General features: G+C 40.7%; 1 long non-coding RNA gene and 1 other non-coding gene across 2 annotated transcripts in view; one reads left to right on the top strand and one right to left on the bottom strand.

Annotated features, from left to right (window-relative positions):
• Positions 1 to 16,526, bottom strand: part of LOC113932988 — an 88,563-nt gene that overhangs the window by 61,785 nt on the left and 10,252 nt on the right. The gene's annotated exons all lie outside the window — the stretch shown is intronic.
• On the top strand, positions 3,948 to 4,054 carry LOC113933821. Its single transcript, XR_003523516.1, has one exon. It is a non-coding gene; the product is annotated as a U6 spliceosomal RNA (small nuclear RNA).

Genomic DNA, 16,526 nt, shown 5'->3' with positions numbered 1-16,526 from the left:
CATTAGCAAAGACTAGTGAACTTAAGAGGAATTCTAGTTTGTTTAATTGGTTGAATCATTTATTCATCAAGGATTGGAGTACCTGGTAAGGTACTGCTGTGTAAGGAAAGAGACATTTAAATGTAAAACAGGATATTAATGTAAATGTAAAACAGGATCTCTTCCCTTGGGCTCACTGTCTAATAAGGGAGGTAAACCAGTAAACAGGTCATTACAAGGCAGTGTGATATGTGCTCACAGAACTCTGTGCACAGGGCTGGGTCTTCCCAGGACTGTCAGGAAGGCTGTTCGCATCCCAGGCCAAGCTTGGAAAGTGAGTGGCAATGGCAGGTGAACACACGGGTGAAAGGAATGAAAGCAGAGGGGCAGTATAAAATGCAGAGGGGGCAATACAAGCCTACCTCAAGCAGCTAGAAAAATCTCAAATCAACCACCTCACCTTACACCTAAAGGAGCTGGAAAAAAGGGCGCCTGGGTGGCTCAGTCGTTAAGCATCTGCCTTCGGCTCAGGTCATGATCCCAGTGTCCTGGGATCAAGTCCCGCATCGGGCTCCCTGCTCGGCGGGAAGCTTGCTTCTCCCGCTCCCACTCCCCCTGCTTGTGTTCCTGCTCTTGCTGTCTCTCTCTCTGTCAAATAAATAAATAAAATCTTAAAAAAAAAAAAGAGCTAGAAAAAGAACAACAAACAAAATCCAAAACCAGGAGAAGGACATAAATAATAAAGATTAGAGCAGAAGTAAATGATAGAGAAATTTAAAAAAACAACAACAATAGAACAGATGAATGAAACCAGGAGCTGGTTCTTTGAAAAGATCAACAAAATTGATGAACCTCTAGTATGACTCATTAAAAAAAAGAGAGAGAGAGAGAACCCAAATAAATAAAATTACTAATGAAAGAGGAAAGATAACAAGCACCACCACAGAAATACAAATAATTGTAACAGAATATTATGAAAACCTATACACCAACATACTGAACAACTTAGAAGAAATGGATCAATTCCTAGAAACACATCATGTATTGCAACTAAAGCAGGAAGAAATAGAAAATTTGAACAGACTAATCACCAACAATGAAATTGAATCAGTAATCAAAAAACTCCCAACAAGCAAAAGTCCAGGACCAGATGGCTTCACAGGCAAATTCCATCAAACATTTAAAGAAGAGTTAATACCCATTCTTCTGAAACTACTCCAAAAAATACAAAAGGAAAACTTCCAAATTCATTCTGAGGCGAGTACCACCCTGATACCAAAAACAGATAAAGACACCACAAAAAAAAAAGAGAGAGAGAGAGAGAGAACTACAGGCCCAATATCTCAAATGAATATAGATGCAAAAATCCTCAACAAAAGTATTAGCAAACCGAATCCAACGATATATTTTTAAAAATCATGCACCACAATCAAGTGGGATTTATTCCTGGGATGAAAGGGTGTTTTAATATTCACGAAACAATCAACATGATATGTCACATCAATAAGAGAAATGATTTTATTAAAAAAACATACAAGCATATCAATAGATGCAGAAAAAGCATTTGACAAAGTATGACATCCATTCATGATAAAAAAAAAAAACCCCTCTGCAAAGTAGGTCTAGAGGGAACATGCCTCAATGTAATAAAGGCCAAATATGAAAAACCCACAGCCAACATCATACTCAGTGGGGAAAAACAGAACTTTTCCCCTAAGGTCAGGAACAAGACAAGGACGTCCACTCTCACCATTTTTATTCAACATAGGACTGGAAGTCCTAGCCACAGCAATCAGACAACATAAAAAAATAAAAGGCATCCAGGGTTGCCTGGTAGTTGGTTTAGATCTGCCTTCAGCTCAGGTCATGATCCCAGCTCAGGTCATGATCCCAGGATTGAGTCCCACATCAGGCTCCTTGCTCAGCGGGGAGCCTGCTTCTCCCTCTGCCACTCCCCCTGCTTGTGTGAGTGCCCTCTCTCTCTTTCTCTGGCAAATAAATACAATCTTTTAAAAAATAAAAACAAAAGGCATCCAAACTGGTCAGAAAGTAAAATTCTCATTATTTGCAGATGACATGATACTACACATATAAAACCCTAAAGACTCCACCAAAAAATTACTAGAATAAATGAATTCAGTAAAGTCACAGGATACAAAATCAATGTACAGAAATCTGTTGCATTCCTATACACTAATAATGAAGCAGCAGAAAGTGAAATTAAGAAAACAATCCCACTTATCATTGCACCAAAACCAATAAAGTGTCTAGGAATAAATTAACCAAAGAGGTAAAAGACATGTACTCTGAAAACTATAAAACACTGATGAAAGACATTGAAGATGACACAAAGAAGTGGAAAGATATTCCATGCTCATGGACTGGAAGAACAAATATTGTTAAAATGTCTATACTACACAGAGCAATCTACACATTAATGCAATACCAACAGCATTTTTCACAGAACTGGAACAATCCTAAAATTTGTATGGAACCACAAAAGACCTCAAATAGCCAAAGCAATCTTGAAAAAGAAAAACAAAACTGAAGGTATCACAATTCCAGATTTCAAGTTATATTACAAAGGAATAGTAATGAAAACAGTATGGTACTGGCATAAATATAGATACATAGATCAATAGAATAGAAAATCCAGAAATAAACCCACAATTATATGGTCAACTAATCTTTGACAAACAAGGAATGAATATACAATGGGAAAAAGACAGTCTCTTCAACAAATGGTGTTGGGAAAACTGGACAGCTACATGCAAAGGAATGAAACTGGACCACTTTCTTACGTCCTACACAAAAATAAACTAAAAATGAATTAAATACCTAAATGTGAGACCTGAAACCACAAAGAGCATTGAAGAGAGCAAAGGCAGTAATCTCTCTGACATCAGCTATAGCAACATTTTTCTAGATGTCTCCTGAGTCAAGGGAAATAAAAGCAAAAACAAACCATTGGGACTACATCAGGATAAAAATCTTCCGCACAGCAAAGGAAACAATCAACAAAACTAAAAGGCAACCTACTGAATGGGAGAAGACATTTACAAATGACATATCTGGTAAAGGGTTAGTATCCAAAGCATACAAAAAAACTGATAAAACTCAACACCCAAAAAACAAACAATCCAATTTAAAAATGGGCAGAAGACATGAATAGTCATTTCTCCAAACAAGACATAAAGATGGCCAACAGACACATGAAAAGATGCTCAGCATCACTAATCATCAGGAAAATCCAAATCAAAACTACAATGTGATATCACCTCACACCTGTCAGAATGGCTAAAATCAAAAACACAAGAAACAACAAGTGTTGGGGAGGATTGGGAGAAAAAAGAATCTTCATGCACTGTTGGTGGGGATGCAAACTGATATAGTCACTATGGAAAACAGTATGGAGGTTCCCCCCAAAATTAAAAATAGAGCTACCCTATGATCCAGGAATTGCATTACTGGGTTTTTACCTGAAAAATGCAAAAACACTAATTCAAAAGGATACATGCACCCCTGTGTTTATTGCAGCATTATTTACAATAGGCAAACTATGAAAGCAGCCCAAGGGTCCAACCATAGATGAACGGATAAAGACATGATACATACATACACACACACACACACACACACACACACACACACACACACACACAGGAATATTATTCAGCCATAAAAAAGGATGAATCTTGCCATTTGCAACATGGATGGAGGTAGAGGGTATAATGCTGAGCAAGATAAGTCAGAGAAAGACAAATACCATATGATTTCACTCATGTGGAATTTAAGAAACAAAATAAACAAGCAAAGGGAAAAAAAGAAAGAGAGACAAACCAAGAAACAGACTCTTAACTATAGAGAACAAACTGATGGTTACCGGAGGGGAGGTGGGTGGGGGGAGATGGGGGAAATTAGGGGATGGGGATTAAAGAGACTTATCATGATGAAATAAAATGAAATTAGTGCTCACTTCGGCAGCACATATCCTGAAACTGGAACAATACAGAGAAGATTAGCATGGCCCCTGCTCAAGGATGACACACAAATTTGCGACACGTTCCATGTTTTGCGAAGTTTCCCCAGGGAACTGCCACCCTTTGCAGATTAACTCAGAGGAAACAATATGAGTCAAAGCCCAATGTGCAGCACTGGATAATGAAATTGTGATATCTCACTAGAAAAATACTTTTTAATGTAATTTAAAAAAAAAGAAAGAAAGAAAGAAAGAACCCCAGGAGATGGATGGGCTCCTGGCGTCAGAGGTCAGGGAATCCACAACATCCAGACCAAGCCTTGACCAGAAGCAGCTCCAGCTTTCACCACAGTGTTACACACGGGAATAGCCCCAGACCTCTCCCGTTCTCCCCTCCTCGGACCCTCACCACACCCCACAGGGCCAGCAGAAGTGGCCTTTAGAGCTCTCTTAGCTTGTTTTACCACACACTGCTAAGTTCAGCACTGTCCTTTGAAGGAAGAACTTCCCTGACTGGTCCAGGCGGTGCCGGCTGGTTCTGACCACGGCAGTACCGAGTTGTAGGTGGTCCGGCCTCCTCATGCAGTTCTGCCTTCAGAAGCCATGGAAAGGGGGCGCCTGGGTGGCTCAGTCGGTTGAGCATCTACCTTCGGCTTAAGGCATGATCTCCAGGTCCTGGGATTGAGCCCCGCATCAGGCTCCCTGCTCAGTAGGGCTCTTTCTCTCTAATAAATAAATTAAAAACCTTAAAAAAAAGGAGAAGCCCCCCTAAAGACAAGGGAAAGTGAGGTCAGAAGGTGTCCTTTTTACGTTCATAGCTATCTGATGATTACCTGAATTGCTCAGCTCCTAGTCCTCAGGTTAACTGTGGGGGTGGGTCCTGAAATCCTGTGAGGACAGCACATAAGGAGCCCTCAGTAAACACCAGTGCGCCGCCCACCTGCTGCCTGCAGGGTGAGCTCGTGAAGTCCCCTAAAGTCGCTGAGCCTCGGTCCTGGGTTAGACGAGCTGCCCGCTCGCCCGACTACCTGGCGATACATAGATGCGGTAATGTGTGTTAGGGTCATCTTCAAATGACGATATAAGAGACCACACAGGTGTTTTATGTAAAAGAACAATGAGGAATAAAGAAAACAAAACAAAATAATGTGTTAGGTGGTATATAAGTTGCCTAGGCTACCCTAACAAAGTACCACAAACTGAGCGACTTAAAACAATGGGGATTTATTGTCTCACATTCCGGAGTCTGGAAGACTAAAATCAAGGTGTTGACAGAGTCCTGCTCCTCCTGAAGGTGCTAGGGAAGGAACAGTTCCATGCCCTTCTGGCAGCGTCTGGTGGCCTCGGGTGTTCTTTGGCTTATAGATACAAAACCCCAATCTTCCGTGTCCACACGGCACGTCCCTATGTCTTCATGTTATTTTCCCTCCATATGTGTCTGTCTCTATGTTCTAAAATGCACCTGGGATGTTGGTTTTTATTCAAGTATGGTGAGACCAACAGATCGGGGGATGATTGCCATTGAAAATGTTTGTTACTTCTAGTTCCCAGGGGGAAGGGGCATGCATACCATGCAAGGCCACACGGGGTTAGTCAGGAGGCAGAAAGAGTGAGGAGAAAACGTGGCCTAGAGTCCTCACTGTGGCTTTCATGGGAAGGAATGAGGAAGGCAAGGTAAGCAAGCTGAGTAGGTTTAGGATTAGATATGTTAGGATAATCTCAGGAAGCTCTGGGCTGTGGGGATGGTCCCTAGTTGTCTAGTACTTAGCCCCTGGGTGTAAGAGCCAGATGGAGGAGGCAGTTTGGAGTATGGGCTCTGGAAGGGTTAGTTTGCATACAAAAGGCATGGCTCTGTGCAAGTCTTTTGCTATCTCTAGGAATTGCTAATCCTGGGAGGGCATTCTCACCCCAGTCACTGAAGGTCCAGATGTCTGAGCATCAAGAATGTAGGAAATAAGAAAATACTGTGTCCAAACTTCCCTTTTTATAAAGACAACTGTCATATTGAAATAAGGCTCACCCTAATGACTTCATTTTAAGTTGGTTACCTCTGGGAAGACCCTATTTCCAAATATGACCCCATTCTGAGGTACTGGGGATTTCAACATATCTTTTTTAGAGGACTTAATTCAAGCTGAGCAAACAAGGAACAGTAAACTTTCTCAGTCAAGGGCCTGATAGTGAATGTTTTAGACTAGAGGGTTGTAATTCCTCTGTCACAACTACTCAACTGCTATTGTAGCAAGAAAGCAGCCATAAACAATATATAAATAAATGAGCATGGTTGTGTTCCAATAAAACTTTACTTACAAAAAGGGCGTCGGGGTGGCTCAGTCGATTAAGTGTTCGCCTTCGGCTCAGGTCGTGATCTCAGAGTCCTGGGCTCTCTGCTCAGCGGGGAGTCAGCTTCTTGGTCTCCCTCTGCCCCTCTCCCTGCTTGTGTGCTCTCACTCTCTCTCTGTCAAATAAATAAAATCTTAAAAAAAAAAAACTTACAAAAACAGGCAGTAGGCCAGACATGGCTCATAGGCCATAGTTTGCCGAGCCCCAGTTTAACAGACAAATTTTCAAAACAAGGAAAAAAAGAGTTTATGTGGCCTTTGTGAGAGAGGGAACTCAGCCAGAAAAACAGGTCAGGAGCAAAATTTGAGTCCCCAGAAGTGCTAGGTTAAAGTCAAGGTAGGCCTAGCCCAGGCTCTAGCTCAGAATTCTAGCCCAGAATCAGAAATGTGGATTCAAAATGAGAGAAATCAGACCTCAGGGGCGGGGGGGGGGGGGGGGGGGGGGGCTCACGGGCGCTGAGCACTGATCTTATGTAAATTACGTAAATTGGAGGCGGGGAGACAAACCCAGGTGATCTCATTGAGGCTGAGTTTGTAATCACTAGGTCCACACCTCCCAGGTGGGGGTGGGGGATCGGACTCCAGAAGACAAGACTGTCTTGTCTGGGCAAGGCGCTGGGCGTCTCGAGGGCCAGAGAGCCTGGAAGAGAGGCGGCGAGCAGAACCGGGTGGTTCAGCAGAGTCCGTGACCACGGGCTCGCCGCTGAAACTTGCTTAGGGAGGCGGCTTTATTAATGCCCTTCCCACAAAAGCAGCCAAGATGGGTCACCTTCCCTCTGAGTTAACCAAGGCTCTATGAATTGTGTTAAACAAAAATTAATAAATAAACACTCCGGTTGCAAAGAAATAGAAACAGAAAGGTCAGGATACTAATGGCAAGTCGCTAATTGTGCTTGTTTAGCCGCGTCATAAAGCTTCACCCTTATTGGCCTGTCATCTTCACACCTCATTGAAAATCCATTAAAACAATGGCTGGGCCATTAACCCTGACTTGTAGGCAGAAGCTTCCCTTGGGCACAGTTTTGACTAGGGTCCTTTCATTAATACTGAGTGTAATTGCTTGCTTGTGAGCTGGGTAATTGTGATTACATACCACTATTTAAATACAGATGGGGAGCACCAAAGGCTCGATCTTTTCTGTGCATCTTTTTAATAATACAAGCGCAATCACCCCCCTCAGGCAAGATGATATATTAAAACTTGAATTTTTAGAACAGATAAAAGGCTGATGGCTCAATTTACAACAGACATTGCCATAGGATTTCTTAAATAGTGAGCTCCCAGAGCAATCAAAATTACTTGATTTATAAAATTTCAATTTGCTCACATTTTTTCCCATTTTACAACCTGAGCATAAAGGTTATATATGAAAAAGAAACAGAACTGCTAATGAGCACCCTAGTGACTGCTAAGTTAGAGAGCTAAAGGCTTGCATTTATAAGCAGGGTGGTCAGAAGGCATATTTTAAGGACACCTTGAAGATCAGCCTCAAAGACTGGGATAGGGCTGTGACCCGTCAGGATATGCAGGGCAGACAGGTGAGCCAAAGGGGGAACATCAATCCGAGAAGAGGGGCTAAAGAGAGCAGACCCCAGTCTGGAGCTACTATAAGTAGACACCCCATTGCATACAGAGGAGAACGCCCTAGTTTCCTCCGTTCCCTAGCCATACACAGTGACACAAACCTACCCAGCCTGCTTTAGATACTGCCTGATAAAGAGCTTGGGAGGACATTAAAGACATTTTGTCTTTAAAGATGTTTAAAGACATTTAAAACATTTAAACAAAATGTTTAAAGACATTTTTGCCCATTAGAACAGTGCCTTCTCTTTCGGACTTCATCAGCTTCCCTGGCTCTGCATTAAAAACCAGCCACATTGCAATGCTATCTTCCAGGTATGTGGCAACAAAGTCTCTAGGCTCGGTTGAGAGTCATTTGTTACTAATTATTGCTGAGAACTGGCTTTTGCTAATGATTTACTCTTTGGGTTGTGGTTTTCAGAGTAAATTCAAGGTTACTCCTGTGTTCATATCATGCTCACTCACTTGTATTTCCTTATGCTTTTGTGAGGCAGACAGAAAGGTGTAGAGATGCCATGCCAAGCACTACCCAGTAGCCTCCCCACACAGACGTGTGTCCATTTGTGACCATCCATTGTCCAAGCCAGAGGAAAAAGCCACCTCGCAGGCTGGCTCCCGGGATTTCATGCATCACACACCATTAGTAAAATGTGCACAAAAAGTGTGGGGCCCCGGAGAGGATTGCAAATGTTTTATTTGCAAATTAAGAACACTTGATCAATAATCTGTCATCTGCTATGACCATCATTTCATAGAAGAATGAATATATGAACACTGACAAAGTCAGTAGAATGACCTCCAAGCGTTCCTTCAGACAAGATAGGCAACAATCTTGCATTCACTTTATATATTAAAAAAACAAGGTTATGGTTCATATTTTTCTCGTTTTACAGCAGATTGGTGAAAATGTTCCTTGGGAACCCACAAACATCATTGCAACAACAGGGACAGACAGAGTTTAGAAACCACTCCCTAGACCTTCGCTGTCCAGTTCAGTGCCTGATAGTCACATGTGGCTGTTGAGCACCTGCAATGTGGCTGGTCTGAACTGAGATGTGATGTAATCGTAAAATTCACACCACATTTCAAAAACATAGTACAAAAAAATGTATAATATGTTTTAGTAATTTTTATATTGATTACTTATTGAAATGATAATATTTTGGCTATACTGATATATCATTAAAATGAATTTAACATGTTTTTTACTTTATTAAAGATGGGACTAGTAGAAAATTTTAAAGATTTATTTATTTATTTTAGAGAGAGAGTACACAAGCAGGGGGAGGCAGAGGGAGAGGGAGAGAAGCCGACTCCCCAGTGAGCCGAGGCAGGGCTGGATCTCAGGACCCCAAGATCATGACCTGAGCCAAAATCAAGAGTCAGAGGCTTAACTGGCTGAGCTACCCAGGCACCCAGAGGCTACTAGAAAATATTAAATTGCTGTGTGGCTCACATTATATTTCTCTTGGACCGTGCTGCCTAGATGGTCAGCATCAGTTGAAGAATGTTATGTGCTGTGGAGGTCGATTACAACTTCTGATTTTATATATACATATATGTGTATATATATATATATATATGTATATATATATATTTGGCATTGAAAAATCAAATAAATATGACTTATATTTGTGTTTCCACGCAGAGCAGGGAAGTTATGACTATGAGAATATTAATGTGTTCAAGACAGACTGGTCCTGGGGCAATTTTATTTGCTGTTCCAGACTATACATGTGATGCCCATTATAGCCACTAGAGGGCAGCAGCGTATATAAAAATGTGAGCTTTCCCCCAACCGTTAACTAAGTAGACCCGACAGGCAGAGCCATTACAAGGCAGGTACTCAGTTAACTATTAGAGCTGATCCTCTTTCCCTCCCTCTTAAATGTCATGCCTTGGGAAAAGGGAGAGACCGTGGAGGACTGTAAAGGGCCCTTAAACTCTAAGCAAAGCTCCTGGGTGGCTCAGTTGGTTAAGCAACTGCCTTCGGCTCAGGTCATGATCCCGGAGTCCTGGGATCAAGCCCCACATCGGGCTCCCTTGCTCAGCGGGGAGTCTGCTTCTCCCTGTCCCTCTGCCCCTCCCCCTGCTTGTGCTTGCTTGTGCTCTTTCTCTCTCAAATAAATAAATAAAATCTTTAAAAAAAAAAAGCTCAGACAAAACAGCAATGCAGGAAAGCTATTCTGTATGAGAGAAATCATATTCAGAGGAGGATGTTCAAAGACCCAGGGTGGAGAATCAGGTTTACCTTCTTGGCTCTGCTACTAACAAAGTGAGTGGCCAAAAGCAAGTCACTGGGCCTTCGTTGCTTCCTCTGTGAAATGAGGTGGAGCAAGATGAGCTTTAATGCACCCCCCAACCGCAGCATCCTTACTTTGAAGAGTAAAAGCCTGCAGGCCTGGTCAAGGAGAGCAGTAATTATAAGACTTGCAGGCACAATGGTACTATAAGTTCATACTTTGAGGCCCCCTGTGCTCCAAACACTTAACAATAACATATAAAATACAAAAATTAAAAAAATTTAAACTCAAAGCCTTGCTTAAAAAAGATGAACATCTCTGAAGATCAGAACGACAGAGACACAACATTTTAAGCTGGATGATGCTGTGGGATTGTGAGTCTCCAGGGCAAGAAGCAGGCAGAGGTGATGAGGAGCTTTTCTACATGAGAAGGTGTCCCCAAACCAGGGACTGTGTGGGGCTCCACACCCAAGAACAAGGGGCTTAAAATACATAACTGCTTCCAGAGCTGAGGCTTACACCAAACTTCTTAGCCCTCCATGAAGAGGCACTGGTTCCCTGGCCCAATGACAAGATCAGCAGCATTCCCAAATTATGGCAGCATAGATACCTGAGCGGACAATAGAAAATCTGTTTCTGGGGTGCCTGTGTGGCTCAGTCGTTAAGCATCTGCCTTCGGCTCAGGTCATGATCCCAGGGTCCTGGGATCCAGCCCCTGCATCGGACTCCCTGCTCAGCAGGAAGCCTGCTTCTCGCTCTCCCACTCCCCCTGCTTGTGTTCCCTCTCTCGCTGTGTCTCTCTCTGTCAAATAAATAAAAAAGAAAAAAGAAAAAGAAAAGAAAAGAAAATCTGGTTCTAAACTGGGGGCTATGGAAGCTAAGAGGAAGCAACGGTAAAACCACAAGTTTGGGGGCATGAGCATGAGAGAGATCAAAATTACTAATAATGACTCCCCCAAGTGAAAGACTAAGAAAGGCAGCCAAAACTTGCAAGTAAAAAATTGTAATGGCAGGAAGTGAATTCAACTCAGATGAAGTGAAATAGTAGGACAATAAAATATTGATTTTTAAAATAAGATTTCATTACTTATTCAGCAAATATTCTAAGCAACTACAATTTCCCAGGTACTCTTTTGAGTGCTGAAGATATAATAATAAAGAAAACAAGAAGAGAAGGGGGGAAGAGGCAGATTTATTTGAGGAAAGTATAGCTGAAAACTTTCCTAATATATGGAAGGAAACAGACATCCAAATCCATAAGGCACAGAGAGCTCCCATCAGAATCATTCTCTCTCGCCCTCCCTTTGCCCTGCCACCTCTCATGCTCTCTCTAAATAAATAAATAAATAATTTAAAAAAAAAAAGAAAGAAAGAAATCCCTAACCTACAAGGGAAGACAGATAAGATTAGCAGCAGAGCTTTCCAAGGAAACTCGGCAGGCCAGAAGAAAATGGCATGATATCTTCAACATACTGAATGAGAAAATATGCAGTCAAGAATATTTCATTCAGCAAGGCTATCATTCAGAATAGAAAGAGAGGGACAGGGTTTCCCAGACAAACAAAAACTAAAGGAGTTTGTGAGCACTAAACCAGCCCTGCAAGAAATATCAAAGGGGACTCTTTGAGTGGGAAAGAAAGACCAAAGGCAACAAAGACTAGAAAGGAATAGAGAAAATCTCCAGAAACAGCAACTTAACAGGTAATACAATGGAACTAAATTTATATCTATCAATAATCACTCAGAATATAAATGGACTAAATGCTCCAATAAAAAGACATAGGGTATGAGAATGGATAAAAAGCAAAACCCATCTATATACTGCCTACAAGAGACTCATTTTTTTTTAAGATTTTATTTATTTATTTGACAGAGAGCACAAGCAGGGAAGTGGCAGGCAGAGGGAGAGGGAAAAGCAGGCTCCTCACTGAGCAGGGAGCCCAATGTGGGGCTTGATCCCAGGACCCTGGGATCATGACTTGAGTGGACCAACTGAGCCACCCAGGCACCCCAAGAGACTCATTTTAGACCTAAATCACATGCAGATTGAAAGTGAGGGGATGGAGAGCCATTTATCATGCTAATGGCCATCAAAAGAAAGCCAGAGTAGCCATCCTTATATCAGACAAACTAGATTTTAAACCAAAGACTGCAACAAGAGATGAAGAAGAGCACTATATCATAATAAAGGGGCCCATCCAACAAGATCTAACAATGACAAATATTATGCCCCCAACTTGGGAACACCCAAATATAAAGAAATTCATTGATAATAATATAATAATAATAGGGCACTTTCACACCCCACTTACAGCAATGGACAGATCATCTAAGCAGAAAATCAACAAGGAAACAAGGGCTTTGAATGACACACTGGACTAGAGGGACTTAATATATATTCAGAGCATTTCATCCTAGAGCAGCAGAATACACGTTCTTTTTGAGTGCGCATGGAACATTCAACAGAATAGATCAAATACTGGGTCACAAATCAGGCCTCAACAAGTACAAAAAGATTGAGATCATACCATACATATTTTCTGACTATTACACTCTGAAACTTGAAGTCAACCACAACAAAAAATTTGGAAAGACCACAAATACATGGAAGTTAAAGAGTATCCTACTAAAGAATGAATGGGTTAACCAGGAAATTAAAGAAGAAAGAAAAAAATCATGGAAACAAATAAAAATGAAAACAGTCTGATCCAAAACCTTTGGGATGCAGCAAAAGCAGTCATTAAGAGGGAAGTATATACCAATACAGACCTACCTCAAGAAGCAAGAAAAGTCTCAAATACACAACCTAACCTTACACCTAAAGGAGCTAGAAAAAGAACAGCAAATGAAGCCTAAAGCCAGCAGAAGAAGGGAAATAATAAAAATTACAGCAGAAATCAATGATATAGAAAAAAACAAACAACAACAACAACAACAAAACAGTAGAACAGATCAAAGAAACTAAGAGCTGGTTCTTTGAAAGAATTAATAAAATTGATAAACCCCTAACCAGACTTATCAAAAAGAAAAAAGAAGGGACCCAAATAAATGAAATCATGAATGAGAGAGAGAGAACCAACACCACAGAAATACAAACAATTATAAGATAATATTATGAAAGGGGCGCCTGGGTGGCTCAGTTGGTTAGGCGTCTGCCTTCAGCTCAGGTCATGATCCCAGGGTCCTGGGATCGAGCCCCGCATCAGGCTCCCTGCTCGGCGGGAAGCCTTCTTCTCCCTCTTCCACTCCCACTCCCCCTGCTTGTATTCCCTCTCTCTCTGTCTCTCTCTTTCTCTCTCTGTGTCAAATAAATAAATAAAATCTTTTAAAAAAAAGATAATATTATGAAAAACTGTATACCAACAAATTGGATAATTGGAAGTAATTGATAAATTGCTAGAAACATATAAACTACCAAAACTGAAACAGGAAGAAATAGAAAATGTGAGCAAACCAATAAACAGCAAAGAAATTGAATCAGTAATCAAAAATCTCCCAACAAACAAAAGTCCAGAGCCAGATGGCTTCCCAGGGAAATTCTACCAAACATTTAAAGAAGAGTTAATACCTATTCTTCTCAAACTATTCCAAAACATAGAAATGGAAGGATAACTACCTAAACTCATTCTATGAGGTCAGCATTACCTTGATACCCCACAAAAAGGAGAATTACAAGCCAATATCCCTGATGAACATGGATGCAAAAATTCTCAATAAAATACTAGCAAATTAAATCCAATAGTACATTAAAAGACTCATACACCACGATCAAGTAGGATTTATTCCTGGGCTGCAAGGGTGATTCAATATTCACAAATCAATCAACAGAATACACCACATTAATAAAAGAAAGAATAAGAACCGTATAATCTTCTCAATAGATGCAGAAAAAGCATTTGACAAAGTACAGCATCCATTCTTGATAAAACCCAACAAAGCAGGGATAGAGGGAACATGGCTCAACATCATAAAGGCCATATACGAAAGACCCACAGCTAATAACATCCTCATTGGGGAAAAACTGAGAGCTTTTCCTCTGTGGTCAAGAACAAGACCGGAATGTCCACTCTCACCATTGTTATTTAACATAGTACTGGAAGTCCTAGTTGCAGCAATCAGACAAAGAAATAAAAGGCATACAAATTGGCAAGGAAAAAGTCAAACTTTCACTATTTGCAGATGACATCATACTCTATGTAGAAAACCTGAAAGACTCCACCAAAAGATTGCTAAAATTTATACATGAATTCAGTAAAGTCACAGGATGCAAAATCAACATAGAGAAACCTGTTGCATTTCTATACACCAATAATGAAGCAGCAGAAAGAGCAATCAAGGAATTGATCCCGTTTACAATTGCACCCAAAACCATAAGATACCTAGGAATAAACACAACCAAAGAGGTTAAAGATCTATACTCTGAAAACTATAGAACACTTATGAAATAAATTGAAGAAATGGAAAAACATTCCATGCTCATGGATTGGAAGAACAAATATTGTTAAAATGTCGCTATGAAAATATCAACCACATTTTTCACAGAGCTACGACAAAGAATCCTAAAATTCATATGGAACCACAAAGACCCCACATAGCCAAAGCAATCTTGAAAAAGAAAAGCAAAGCTGGAGGCATCACAATTCCAGACTTTAAGCTATATTATAAAGCTGTAGTCATCAAGACAGTATGGTACTGGCACAAAAACAGACACATAGATCAATGGAACAGAATAGAAAACCCAGAAATGGACCCACCACTATACGGTCAATTAGTCTTCAACAAAACAGGAAAGACTACCCAATGGAAAAAAGACAGTCTCAACAAATGGTGTTGGGAAAACTGGGCAGTAACATGCAGAAGAATGAACCTGGACCACTTTCTTACACCATACACAAAAATAAATTAAAAATGAATTAAAGACCTAAATGTGAGACAGGAAATCATCAAAATCCTAGAGGAGAACATGGGCAGCAAGCTCTTTGACATTGGCCATAGCAACTTCTTACTAGATATGTCTCCAGAAGGAAGGGAAACAAAAGCAAATATGAACTACTGGGACTTCATCAAGATAAAAACCTTCTACCCCAGCAAAGGAAACAATCACAAAACTAAAAGGCAACTTTTGAGGGGTTCCTGGGTGGCTTGATTTTGGCTCAGGTCATGATCTTGGGGTCATGGGATTGGGCCCTGAGTCAGGCCCTGTGCTCAATGCAGAGTCAGCTTGAGATTCTTTCCCCCTTTCCCCCTCCCCCTTTGCTCCCCCGACTCTAAAATAAGTAAGTAAGTAAGTAAGTAAGTAAGTAAGTAAATAAATAAATAAATAAATAAATAAATAAATAAAATCTTTTTTTAAATAAAAATAAAAAGCAAAAGGCAACCTTTGAAATGGGAAAAGATATTTGCAAGTGACATATCTGATAAAAGATTAATATCCAAAAATCTATAAAGAACTTATCAAACTCAACACCCCAAAAAACAAACAATTCAGTTAAGAAATGGGCAGAAGACATGAATAGACACTTTTCTAAAAAGACATCCAGATGGCTAACAGACACATGAAAAGATGCTCAACATCACTCATCAGAGAAATACAAATCAAAACTATAGTGAGATATCACCTCACACCTGTCAGAATGGCTAAAATTAACAACACAAAAAACAACAGATGTTGGTGAGGATGCGGAGAAAGGGGAACCCTCCTACACTGCTGGTGGGAATGCAAGCTGGTGCAGCCACTCTGGTAAACAGTATGGAGTTTCCTCAAAAAGTTAAAAATAGGACTACCCTATGACCCAGCAATTGTACTACTAGGTGTTTACCCAGAGGATACAAAAATATAGATTTAGGGGAAACATGCATCCCCATGTTTATAGCAGCATTATCAATAATAGCCAAATTATGGAAGAGCCCCAATGTCCATCAACCGATGAATAGATAAAGAAGATGTGGTATAGGGGTGGCTCAGTTGGTTGGGTGTTGAACTCTTGATTTCAGCTCAGGTCATGATCTGAGGGTTGTGGGATCAAGCCTCATGCTCAGCAGGGAGTCTGCTTGAGATTCTCTACCTCTGTCCCTCTCCCTTCTCCCCACGCCCTCTCATTCTCTCTAAAATAAATAAATCTTTAAAAAAAAAATGTGATACACACACACACACACACACACACACACTGGAATATTCCTCAGCCGTAAAAAAGTATCATGCTAAGCAAAATAAGTCAGTCAGAGAAAGACAAATACCATATGATTTCACTCATATGTGGTACTTAAGAAATGAAACAGATGAACATGGGTGGGGGGGGTAGAGCGAGGCAAACCATAAAACAGACTTTACCTATAGAGAACAAACTGAGGGTTGCTGGAGAGGAGGTGGGTGGGGGGATGGGTCAAATGAGCATTAAAGAG

Source organism: Zalophus californianus, chromosome 10 (genome assembly GCF_009762305.2).
Source record: "Zalophus californianus isolate mZalCal1 chromosome 10, mZalCal1.pri.v2, whole genome shotgun sequence".
NCBI lineage: Eukaryota > Metazoa > Chordata > Mammalia > Carnivora > Otariidae > Zalophus > Zalophus californianus.
This window is presented reverse-complemented; position numbering and strand designations above follow the sequence as displayed.